Here is a 12,401-nt window from a genome sequence, read left to right as displayed (position 1 = left end):
CGAAGCACATTCTTTTTTTTTTTTTTTTAGATTTTTTATTTATTTGCGAGAGAGAGAATGAGAGACAGAAAGCACGAGAGGGAGGAGGGTCAGAGGGAGAAGCAGACTCCCTGCTGAGCAGGGAGCCCGACATGGGACTCGATCCCGGGACTCCGGGATCATGACCTGAGCCGAAGGCACTCGCTTAACCAACTGAGCCACCCAGGCGCCCATCGAAGCACATTCTTAACAGCTGCTCTGCAAAGAAGAAAGCTGTAGTTCAGGGGTCCCCAACCCTTTCTGGCAGGGAGCTTCGTCTCATTTTCCCAGAGCCGAGGCCCCTCCGCAGGGCGAGGGGGTGGGGCTGGGGTGACAACCACCGCTCTCTCACCCTGCCTCTCCCACTCGGAGGTGTTTGTCTCCTCTCCTGGGGGTGCCTCCCACGGGGGGCTGTCGTTGCACAGTCCCTGGGCAATGCCGAGGCCAGGTCTTGGGACATAGCTCTTCATAAACAGAGAGATTGTCACCACCTCCCCCTGTGCCCGGGACAGGGGGGACGCTGAGGCTCAGAGAGGCTGAGTGACCTGCCCAACGCCACACCGGTGCTGTGGGGCAAGGTTAGGACAGAGCACACACCTTCTGAGTCCACTCCAGGCCTCTGGAAGTCCTTTATTTGGGCAGTTCTTCATTCGATTAGGGGATTCCTTCAGTGACATAACTGCTTATCACCCAAACCTAATTGCCATTTGTCAGTAGAATGTGTCGGCTTCTACAGTGTGATAGCTTTCTGGCCACGTGGACAAAGACCATGCCTGTTTCTTTCTCTGTGTGTCCCCAGCTCTAGCCTTGGGTTTCTTGAGTGAATGTTGAGCAAGCTGTTAATTGTTCAGGGTGAAGGGTCTATGTTTTGGAGGCAGGAAGGTGGGTGGGGAGGGAGCAGGGCACAGAAAGAAGTGAACATGGTCAGCTCTTCAGTTAGCAAAGGGCAGAGATTGGCTCCTGCTGGTTGGAGGCCTGAATGTTGTTTGGGGTGGATGGAGCTCACAGCTGCTGCAATGGGCCGGGAGAGCTACCTGATTCAAGCAAACTCCAGGGTCTTCAGCCCCAAAGGGGTGGAGGGTGACTCACACTCACGCTCCATGATTGGCTCCCTTCCTTGTCGCCTACCTCCTTCTGGAAGTCCTTGAATGTCCATTTTCTCTGGCCACCGTGGGGGCAGGAGTGTGTGGCTCAGAACCTGGTCTCCCCAGGTGCCCGAGATGTGCTCTCACTGAGAACACGCTGTTGTGGGAGCAGGCGACACTGACATGGTGGGTTCAGACACACCCCCCGTCTTCAGGTTCTCATTGGGAGGCAGGCCAGGGGGACAGAGGGCAGGGCAGACTCTTGAGGGGGAGCAGTCCTCTCAGGGAAGGTGGGCATGTTAAGATTCTTTCTTAGCAATGACACCAAAAGCACAAGTTACAAAAAGAAAAATAGATACACTGGACTTCACCAAAATCAAAAGCTTTTGTGTTACAACGAAAGATGCTGTGAAGACAGTGTAAAGACAACTCACAGAAAGGAAGACATTTTTTGCAAATCATCTATCTGATAAGGGGTTTGTATCCAGACTATATAAAGAACTCCTACAACTCACAATAAAAGCACACATTTAGGGGCGCCTGGGTGGCTCAGTTGGTTGGGCGACTGCCTTCGGCTCAGGTCATGATCCTGGAGTCCCTAGATCGAGTCCCACATCGGGCTCCCTGCTCAGTGAGGAGCCTGCTTCTCCCTCTAACCCTCCCCCCTCTCATGTACTCTCTCTCTCTCATTCTCGCTCTCTCAAATAAATAAATAAATCTTTAAAAAAAAAAAGCACACATTTATTTTTTTTTAAATATTTTATTTACTTATTTGACAGAGAGAGAGCAAGAGAGGGGACACAAGCAGGGGGAGTGGGAGAGGGAGAAGCAGGACTCCTGCTGAGCAGGGAGCCCCATGTGAGACTCGATCCCAGGACCCTGGGATCATGACCTGAGCCAAAGGCAGACGCTCAATGACTGCACCACCCAGGTGCCCCTAAAAGCACACATTTAGAAAAGGGGAAAAGGTTCAAATACCTATCGCCCCAAAAGAAGACATAGGAGAGGCCGGTAAGCACACCTGGAGATGCTCCTCATCACTAAGCACCAGAGCGGACCGGTGACTCCTCAGAAGGTGAAACAGAGCCACCACATGACCCAGCAACGTCATCCCTAGCTGTACACCCACAAGAAGTGAAGACATATATGCACACGAAGGCTTGAACACAAATGTGCACCGCAGCATCATTCACAGGACCCCAAAGTAGAAACAACCCAAATGTCCATCATGTGAGGAACAGATACACCAAATATGGTCCATCCACACGATGGAATATGACTCAGATGTAAAGAGAAAGGTAGTCTGACACCTGCCATGATATGGATGAACCGTGAGGACACTGGGTTCAATGAAAGAAGACAGTCACAAATGGCCCCTCTTGGATGGTTCTATTTATATGAAATGTCCAGAGTCGGCAAATCCTTTGAGACAGAAAGCAGATTCATACTTTCCAGGGGCTGGGGGAGGGAGGAACCGGGAGTGGCTGGTAATAGCTCGAGGTTCCTTTTGGGGGTGATAAAAAGGCAAAATTACACTGTGGTGGTAGTTCCCAACTTTATGATTGTACTAAAAACACTGATTTATACACTTTAAATGTATGTATTATATGGCATGTGAATTATATCTCAATAAAGCTGTTTAAAAAAAATCCTTTTGCAAATGCCTGGAAACCAGCTCAGAGTGATATAAGCAAAAAGGGAATTTGTTAGCTTCTGTACATCAGTAAGTGAGTAAATTCAAACACAGGCTGGCTTCAGGTTCTGCCTGATTCAGGGGCTAAAACAGGTCATCAGCCCAACACCCAGGCTGAGAATCGGGGAGTGGTCTGAATGCTTTTGCCTGACTAGGGGGTAATGGATCCTGAGCAACCCTATCTATACCCATTGCAGGCTTGAGTTGGCTCAGGAGGTAACCACTTGAGAGACGGAGAGGGAGGCCCTCCTGGCTTGTCTATAGGGAAGGCGAGGTTGGGGGACCGAGCTGGAAGAGGGAAGAAGCTCTCCCCACACCTGGTTACCTCTGAGTCATCTTATGATGCTATGCAAATACTTGATCACCTTATTCATTCAGTCACCCAGAACATATTTACTGAGCCCCTGCTGTGTCCAGACCCTGAATTGGGATAGAATATCAATCCAGCAGCTTTGGTGTCTGCTCTTAATCATCCAGCAGAGAATGGTGCTGAGGAAACAAGCCTGGACCATAGAGTGTGCCAGGTGCTACGATTCAGAAGGTCCAAGGTATTTTGGGAGCACCCGCCTGGCCTTGGACGGGGAGGGGGTCAGGCCGGCCCCCTGGAAGAAGCAGTCACTAAGCTGAGCCATACAAGAGTGCAGGAGGAAGGGGAGCAGGACTTGCCAGGGTGGAACCAGCTGGGGCAGGGTGAGGAAGAGGAGCAGGATGTACGGAGTAGAGCCTGGGGAGGTGGAGGGGTTGGTGGGTGCCGGTCAGGGAGGCCTTGTAAACTGTGTTAAGGAGGCTGGACGTGATCTGCAGGCCAGTGGGCTCTGATGAAACCTATCATTGATAGGACGGTGTGAATGCACCTGGCCTGGCCTGCGTGTGGAACAAAGCTGATCTACACCAGCCAGGGTTCTGACCCACGACTGGGACTTCTGGATTTGTGTCCCCCGCCTCTGAGCCTCTCCACGTTGGCTTGGACCCTCAGATACACCCCCAACGTATGGGAGCTCAGCCCCCTGTCCACAGCCCTTGTTCACCCTCCATGAGTTTCATCTTCCTCTTCGATGAAGGAGCAGATCCGGGAGCCACCTGCCGCGGCCCAGCTCACTTATCTTCCCGGGGAGGGACAGATCGGATACAGGGTAGGTAAGGAAAAGGCCTGAGGACACCACTAGCTGTCTCCTTCTGAGGAGGTCTAATCACACTTATTAGCCCTGGGAAGCAGAGGAGGAGGAGGAGCTGAGGAAAGGAATCCATCTGGGAAGGGTTTCTCTCGGTGTCTTGATGTGCGAAGCACCAACTGCCTCTGTAACCTCCGCCCGCTCCTCCGCCAGTAGACTGTGTCCCCGCATGCCATGTCGGTGATACCAGCAGGCGTCAAACAAGGTCAAAATGCAGATCAGACACAGCCACAGCTGTGTCCTAACAGCACCCCCGGACTCCAGCATTCACGTCGGTGACGCACTTCGATTCAGCAAGTGTTGAGGGAATGCTGACAGTTCATTCATTTATTCCTTTGCTCATTCATCATTTACTCAGAATTCTATGATTGCATTCCTAGCGCCAGACACTGTGCTGGGTGCTGGGTGGGGACGAGAGGAACTGGACAGGGTCGCAGCTGGCAGCACCCCCCAACCCCATGTGCGTGGATGAGGCCATGAATTAAAAGACAGCTACCTGGCAGAGGGACATATGTGGTTACGGGGGGAGCACAGCAGCTGACAAAGCCCAGAGAAGAGGCACCCACTGGGCCAGGGGATCCCTGGAGAGGGAGGTTTATGCTAAGTGTTCCTGTGCACACATTTCAGGATACACAGACAATAGCCCCTAACTGGAAACAACCCGAATGTCCAGTTACAGTGGAATGGGCATCCATACCATGGAATATTGTGCAGAGAAGGGGACAAAGAACCCTAGAGACACACAACCACATTGTTGGGCAAAAAAAGAACACGGATTTTCCAAATCCAGCCACAACAAGTCCAACGACAGACGGAACTGAACTGCAGTGCGCAGGGATGCACATTCACGGGGGTAAAGCTATAAGGGAAAACAAGATGATCGGAAATTCAGATGAACAGTTCTGTCTCAGGGGAGGAGACAGTTATGACTGGGGAGAGGCACACAACGGGTTTTGGGGATGTGAATAATGTTCGGTCCTGGGCCCTGGTGCTTGATTGTTCTTGGACATTTGCTATATAACCATTCATTAAATTGTACAAATATGTGGCTTGAGCACAGACAACAGCTCATCTTCCCCAGTGAGGGGACATTTATGCACTTGAGACAGAGGAACATGGTAGTTACATGCTCGTGCTTTGCTGTCAGCTGCCTGGGTTCATTTCCACTTGGGCAAGCGACTTGACCAGTCTAAGCCTCAGGTTTCCTCATCTGTGAAATGAGGATAACAATAGTAACAGGCTCATGAAATTGTTTTAGGATGAAATGTGATAGTGAATGTAAAGTGCTCAACACAGACTCAGGCAAAAAAATGTAACCGTCATCAGCATCATTACCATCATCCTCACCATCACCGTAATTACCATCCCCAGCATCGTAACCATTATCACTCTCATCTACATTATCACCACCATCACCATCATCACCACCATCCTCATCATCACCACCATCACCATCATCACCATCCTCATCACTATCATCCTCATCATCACCTTCCTCATCATCATCATCATCACCACCACCATCACCAGCACCATCACTACTATCATCATCATCATCGCCACCATCCTCATCATCACCTTCCTCATCACCACCATCATCATCACCACCATCATCATCACCACCAACATCACCATCATCATCACCTTCCTCATCATCATCATCATCACCACCATCATCATCACCACCAACATCACCATCATCACCACCATCCTCATCATCACCACCATCACCATCATCACCATCCTCATCACTATCATCCTTATCATCACCTTCCTCCTCCTCCTCATCATCACCACCAACATCACCACCACCATCACTACCATCATCATCATCGCCACCATCCTCATCATCACCTTCCTCATCACCACCAACATCACCACCACCATCATCACCACCATCCTCATCATCACCACCATCACCATCATCACCATCCTCATCACTATCATCCTCATCATCACCTTCCTCATCATCATCATCATCACCACCAACATCACCACCACCATCACTAACATCATCATCATTGCCACCATTCTCATCACCGTCACCATCATCACCACCATCCTCATCACCACCACCATCACCATCATCATCATCATCACCACCATCCTCATCACCATCATCACCATCACCATTATCACCACCACCATCATCACCACAACCTCTCTTTTTTTCTTCTTGCTAATTCATCCAAATCACTTCACATTATCTTCCTTTTCCATTTCTTCCTTCCTTCCTCCACCTCTCTCTTTTTCATAATAATCTTCACTTAGAAATTGAACGGCCAGTGACAGTGACCCTGGGGTCATAGACAGCTCTAGATCTTGACAAATAAGGAAGTATAATTATGCCTATAGCTTTTCAAAGCTCTTCCATTCTCAATTTTAAATCATCTGTCCCATCAACGGAACATCCCAATTTTTGCCTCTGGATATGCTTCCTCTACTTGTGCTGGAAAGGCCAATCATGTGTTCTTCCTGCTGTCACAAGGCAGGTCCCCACTCCCTGACCATGGCTGATGGTCAGGAATCAGTGCCTGACTCAAGATGACCCCAGGGGAGTGTCTCCCAGGAATTTGGATCTATAGAGTCTGGTTTATTGACTGTCAGGGTTTGGACTGAGAGGCAAAGGAAAGAGCAGAGTACAGTAGACTGCAGAGAGCAGATACACAGAGCAGATGGGCCAAGAGGAGAGACAGGGGGGCCCAGGATGAGGGACAGACTTGGGTTCTGACTTCCTGGTTCTTGGCTTCTGTCCAGAACCTGCTTTCACCTCTATCTTCAAGGTCAGAGAGGTCTCTATCTCTTCAACAATTGCCACATTCCCACCTGTGCTGGTCTATTAGTTGCATAATATCTCTCTTTAAATGGATCTCCCCCACACCTCCTTTTTTCTTTTTAACTTGGATGGATTTATCTATAAAGAAAACCTTACATTAGTAATCTAAATAGAAAATTAGTAGCCTATGATACTTCTAGGAGACTATAAAAGTAAATACAACAAATAAATAATAAAAATAGATATGTTTATATCTATTAAATTAAAAATTAAGTAGTGATCTATAAGTAAAAAGAGAAGACTGCTTTATTTACAAAGTGTTTCAGGAGTGCAAAATAGAATCACAATGAGATACCACTACAATACACTGGATCGGCTAAAATTTAAAACACTGATATTACCAAGTGTTGGTGAGGACATGGAGCAACTGCAATGCTCACCCTCTGCTGGGAGGGGGCGGTTGTAAATTGACTGGACCACTTTCAAGAACTAAATACTAAAATTAAATATACATCTACCCTAGGCCCCAGGAAGTTCCCTCCCAGGCGTATGCTCTAGAGATGGGTGTCTGCCAGAAGACACATAAGAGAGTGCTTGTACCAGGTTATTCAAAATAACCCCCAACTGGAAACAACACACATGTTCATCAACAGAGAAGAGAGAAATAATTCGTAGTATATTCATGCAATGGAATACTACACAGCACCGAAAAGAACAAAGCACGGTTACACATGAACACATCAGATGAATCTGACACGTGATGTTGAATGAAAGGAGCCGGATACAAATGTATGAGTGCATGGACGTGAGTCTCAAAGATAAGGCAGAACTAATCTATGGTGATACAAGTCAGCGTAGCTGTTCCCTGTGGTGGTGTGGGGGGGCGGAGTATTGGTAGGAGGTACATGAGAGAGACGCTCTGTGTCTTGAACCACATGGTGCTACTGTTACCACTGTGCTTGGTACCTGCATGGGGTGGGCCCCCGGAAGAGCAGCGACAGGGCACGATTCCTGCATTGTTATTGCTGCTGGCTCCGGATACCGTGAGTCTAGCGGCTCAGTGGGAGGGGATGCTGCAGGCCAGCAGGTGGCCACGTGCCTGCTAGGAACCCAGACAGCCACTTACTGGCAGGCTAGCTCATTTGCCCTAGGCTCTGGCTCCTCATCTGTAAAGTGGCGCCCACCCTGGGGCTGATATGTCTTGGGGGAGGTAGGGATTTGGGGGCGCTGAGCCCAGCTCAAAGCAGGCACCCCTGGCTATCCTTATGGAGGATGGTTTCTGCACTCCAGGTGGAGAGGACAGTTAGTTTGGATGAACTTGGAATGGCAAGCTTGGAGATCTGATTCCTCGAGAATTTACTTGCCTATCTTAGGCAACTCATTTATCTGTTCTCTGCCTCAGGTTCTCCATCTGTAGCGTGGGGATAACAACATCTCTTGGAGTTGTTATGAGGAATAAGTGAATTAACCTCTGGCACTCCACTGGCACTCCCGTTAGCACTGTGACCCCTGCATTGCCCGGGACTAGGACAGGATCGAGCCAGCTCCAGCATAAGGAACAAACACTCCCAGCAGGGTGTCTTAGGGTATAATTTCAAAGCTCAAACTAGCTTCCTCAACTTTTCTCCTTAGCAGACTTTTGACCCTGGAGCTGGTCAGCAGCTAATCAAGAACAAAGGCTTCCTCTGTCTCCTGGATCAGTCCCTGGGGATGGCCTGCCTGTCTGAAGGCCGGGTGCTGGCAGCAGACTGCAGCCCAGGAGGACGTTTCTGTCAAAGTTCACCTGACCTTTCTGGGGTCAAACCCTGGGGTTGGCACTTGCTAGCTGTATGTGGCCTTGGGCTACCTCCTTTAACTGCCTGAGCCTCAGTTTCGCCATCTTTAAGAAGGAAGAGATGGTCACAGTCTGGACCCCAAAGGGCCATGCCAAGACTTAGATGAAATGAGGCATTCCAGGTCTGGCACAGAGACATTGGCCAACAACATCCAATGATCCTGACTACTCCTGATTTTGCTCCCACCCACGGCTGGCATCTTTTTCTGCCTCTGGTTTGGGGAGAATCAGGAGTCCTGGCACAATCTCACGGCACCTCCAAGTAATTGTCATATTGTATGGTATGGTATTCTTGTCCATGCACGCATGGACAGGTGGAACATTAAAATCAGAGGATGAGCAGTGGTGGCTGGGAAGAGGACAGGGGGACACCTCCGGCACCCTCGGGGTGATCTTCATTCTTGGGAATGACCACCCCCAGAGAGGGCAAGGAAATACAGCTATGAGTTGTTGAAGACCAGTGAGGCACTAGGGACCCCCAAACACCTTAGTCACCTTTGCCCCAGCCTTCGGAAGTAGGAATTGTGTTGGTGACATTTTACAGATGAGGAGAAAGGGACACAGAGCCATCCTCATGAAGCATATGGTCTGTTCTGGTTGCTACTGCTCTGTAACAAACCACCCCAAAACCTAGTGGCTTAAAACAGGTGTTATGGACTAAATGTTTGTGTCCTTCAGTTCATATATTAAAGCCCTAACCTCCAGTGTGGCTGTATTTGGGGTAAGGAAGTAATTAAAATTAAATGAGGTCATAAGGGTGGGACCCTGATCCCACTGGATTAGTGTCCTTATAAGAAGAGTCACCAGAGGGTTTTCTCATTCTCTCCCTCCCCACCCCACCCCCAACCCCCCCACCATGTGAGGACACAGTGAGAAGGAACATGGCTCTCCCCAAAACCTGACCTTGTTGGCACTCTGAGCTCGATTTTCAGCCTCCAGTATTGTGAGAAATAATTTCCCGTGATGGAAGGCACTCAGTCTATGGTATTTTGTTTTGGTAGCCTGAGCAGACTAAGACGCAGGGCTTGGCACACTTTCTTCGTAAAGGACAAGATGGTGAGAAGTATAGGCTTTATGGGCCATGTGGTTTCTGTCAAAACTCTTCAACCCTGACACTGTAGTGTGAAACCGTCTGTGGCTGTGTATACATGGGCGACACGGTTGTCCCAGTCAAACTTTGTCCCTAAAAACAAGCATTTGGCCCCTGGCTTAGTAGTTTGCATGAGCTCTGCCTGGCTTAACATAACAGCAGTCCTTTATTTTGTTCAGAAACTGAAGCTATGATGGAAACCAGTATCCATTGATGGATGAATGGATGAAGAAAATGTGGCATATATTATATGTGTGTGTGTGTGTGTGTGTATAATGGAATATTATTAAGCCATAAAAAAAGAAACCTCGCCATTTGCAATAACAGGGATGGACCTTGGGGGTATTATGCTAAGTGAAATAAGTCAGATAGAGAAAGACAAATACCGTATGATCTCACTTATATGTGGAATCTAAAGAAAACAAAACAAAGCTCATAGATAAAAGAACAGATTGGTGGTTGCCACAGGTGTGGGGTGGGGGTGGGCTGAATGAGTGAAAGTCAAAAGGTACAAACTTCCCGCTATAAAATAAACAGGTCACAGAGATCTAATGAACAGCATGGTGACGGCAGTGACTCATACTGCAGTGCCTATCTGAAAGTTGCCAAGAGAATAGATCTGAAAAGTTCTCATCGTAAGAAACATATTGTGTCACTGTGTGTGGTGATGGGTGTTACCTAGACTTAAGGTGTGGACCATTTTGCAGTGCACACATAGATCAACCCGTTATGTTGCGCACCGGAAACTAATATGTTGTCGTATGGCATTATACCTCCATTTTTTAAAAATTGAAACCATGACAAGGCATGGTGAGGAAAGCTCCACGGGTGGGGTCTCTGCTCCATGGGGCAATAGCTGGGGTGACCCGCCCAGAGCTTGAGGATCTACTTTTGAGCTGCTGGGGGTTCATCTGGGGATGTGGGCCGGAAGCCCCGTTTCTCCAGACCCCGTGTGCCTCTCTGTGGGCTGCTTGGGCTTCCCCATAGCATGGTGACTCAGTTCCAAGCGCCAGCATCCGAGAGCACGAGCAGAGGTCGTATTGCCATTTACCTGACCCTCGGAGTCACATTGCGTCACTTGGGCGAAACTCAGCAGCAGGAGGAGTGTCCAAAACTCAGCAGTGGGGTGGAGGTATCCCTTCTCTGGGGAACCCAGGAGCCTTTCTGCAGCTGAGACCAGAAAACTTCTGGGCCACAGGGAGAGGAAGCAGGCAAGGGAGAGGCAGTGCCCATGCAGAGGCCAGAAAGCTTCCAGCCTGGAAGACCAGTCGGCTTGGGCGGCAGTCCTGCTCCGTCCGTCGTTCCATTCCCTTCCACTGGGCACTTCACAGAGGCAGCCCTCAAGCTGGTCTTTCTGACAGGTGAGTATGGAAGCTGAGGTCAGCTGAGGATGCCGGTGAGGTCCCTGAGGTGAGGCACTCATCCCAGAGCCTGGTGCCCAGAGCCATGAAATTCTGCATGGTGCTATGACTTTTTGTTTTTTTCTTCTGGTTTCTGTTTTGACATTGCTGGGTGGTACTGTGTTTGTAGCCTTACAGAATTTCCTCCAAAATGAAATCAGTACCACCCGCCATATGTGATGGGAGAATGATTTACAAATGGCACAAAATGCATGCCTCTAATATCTGCATTTCGGAGGATAAAGTCCATCAGTGCTGAAGCTAATATGACCATGTGTGGGAGAGGAGAGAGGGTCGGCTGGGGGAGGTTAGAGGAGGGGTCCCTTGTAACTGCCGGGGGAAGGTGTGTATCAGCCAGAGTGCTGATCAGAAATTGCTGGAACCTCAAGTCCTCATTTTCCAACAAGATCTCGGTTGTGATCCACTGCTTGTGTGAAGAAGGGCTGCTGAATCAGCCAAAACCAGGTTGGGACTGAAATGGAAGAAAGGAAGAGCAGAGTGTAAAGGTAATGGCAATTTTATGTCAGTGAGGTTTGGGGGGAGCAGGCCGAAAGTGGGGCGTCCCCTGTAGGAATCCACGACCTTCGAGGAGGGGCTAGACTCCTGATAACACCACTGTTTCCCCTTCTCCAGTGCTTACCATGCCCTGGACGTCAGCTCCTTGAATCTCCATGGCAATTTATGGGAACTAATATCTGCCCATTTTACAGATGAGAAAACTGAGCTCAGAGGTAGTAAGTGACTGCCCACACCACACAGCTGGCCAGCTCTGGAGGCAGGATTTGAGCCTGAATCTTGTGAGGAGTGGCGGGTTTGTGTACACATTCACAATATATAATTTTTCATTTACACCAAACAGTCCTGAGACACTATTTCCTACCCATCTAGATTAACAAAATAAAATAAGTGGAAACATAGTAGGAAGTCTGATAATACCAAGGGGTGGCCAGAACACAGAGAGCCAGAAGGGCGGGGCACTGCGGGGGGGGGGGGGAGAAAGAAAGTGCTCTAATCTCTATTAAATTCAAGATGTGCTTGACCCAACAATTCCACCCCTAGGCCTTTAGAGAAACCTTCCAGGTAGCACAGGGAGGCAGACACCAACTAAAAGGCACCTTGAATATTGCAAATCACAAAGCAAAACTGAAAACTCCCTAAATATCCCTCCATAGGTGGGGTGGATAAGGTGGTAACTGCTCTCCCGGCCAGTGGAGTTTAGGGAGGGGGCTTTGGTGCCCAGAGCAAGACAGGAAGTTGAGCTTGAACTCTGGGAGTCCTAGAGGGGCTGGTATTCCCGTGAGAGCCTGTTCAGCCAAAGATGGGAACAATGCAG

General features: G+C 49.1%; 1 protein-coding gene across 3 annotated transcripts in view; it reads left to right on the top strand.

The window, feature by feature from the left end:
• The window catches only part of JPH3 (junctophilin 3), a 159,691-nt gene that overhangs the window by 69,086 nt on the left and 78,204 nt on the right, over positions 1–12,401 (top strand). The gene's annotated exons all lie outside the window — the stretch shown is intronic.

This window comes from Mirounga angustirostris, unplaced genomic scaffold, assembly GCF_029215605.1.
Source record: "Mirounga angustirostris isolate CCGP_5_RB_7025 unplaced genomic scaffold, mMirAng1.0.hap1 SCAF_16, whole genome shotgun sequence".
Lineage (NCBI taxonomy): Eukaryota > Metazoa > Chordata > Mammalia > Carnivora > Phocidae > Mirounga > Mirounga angustirostris.
This window is presented reverse-complemented; position numbering and strand designations above follow the sequence as displayed.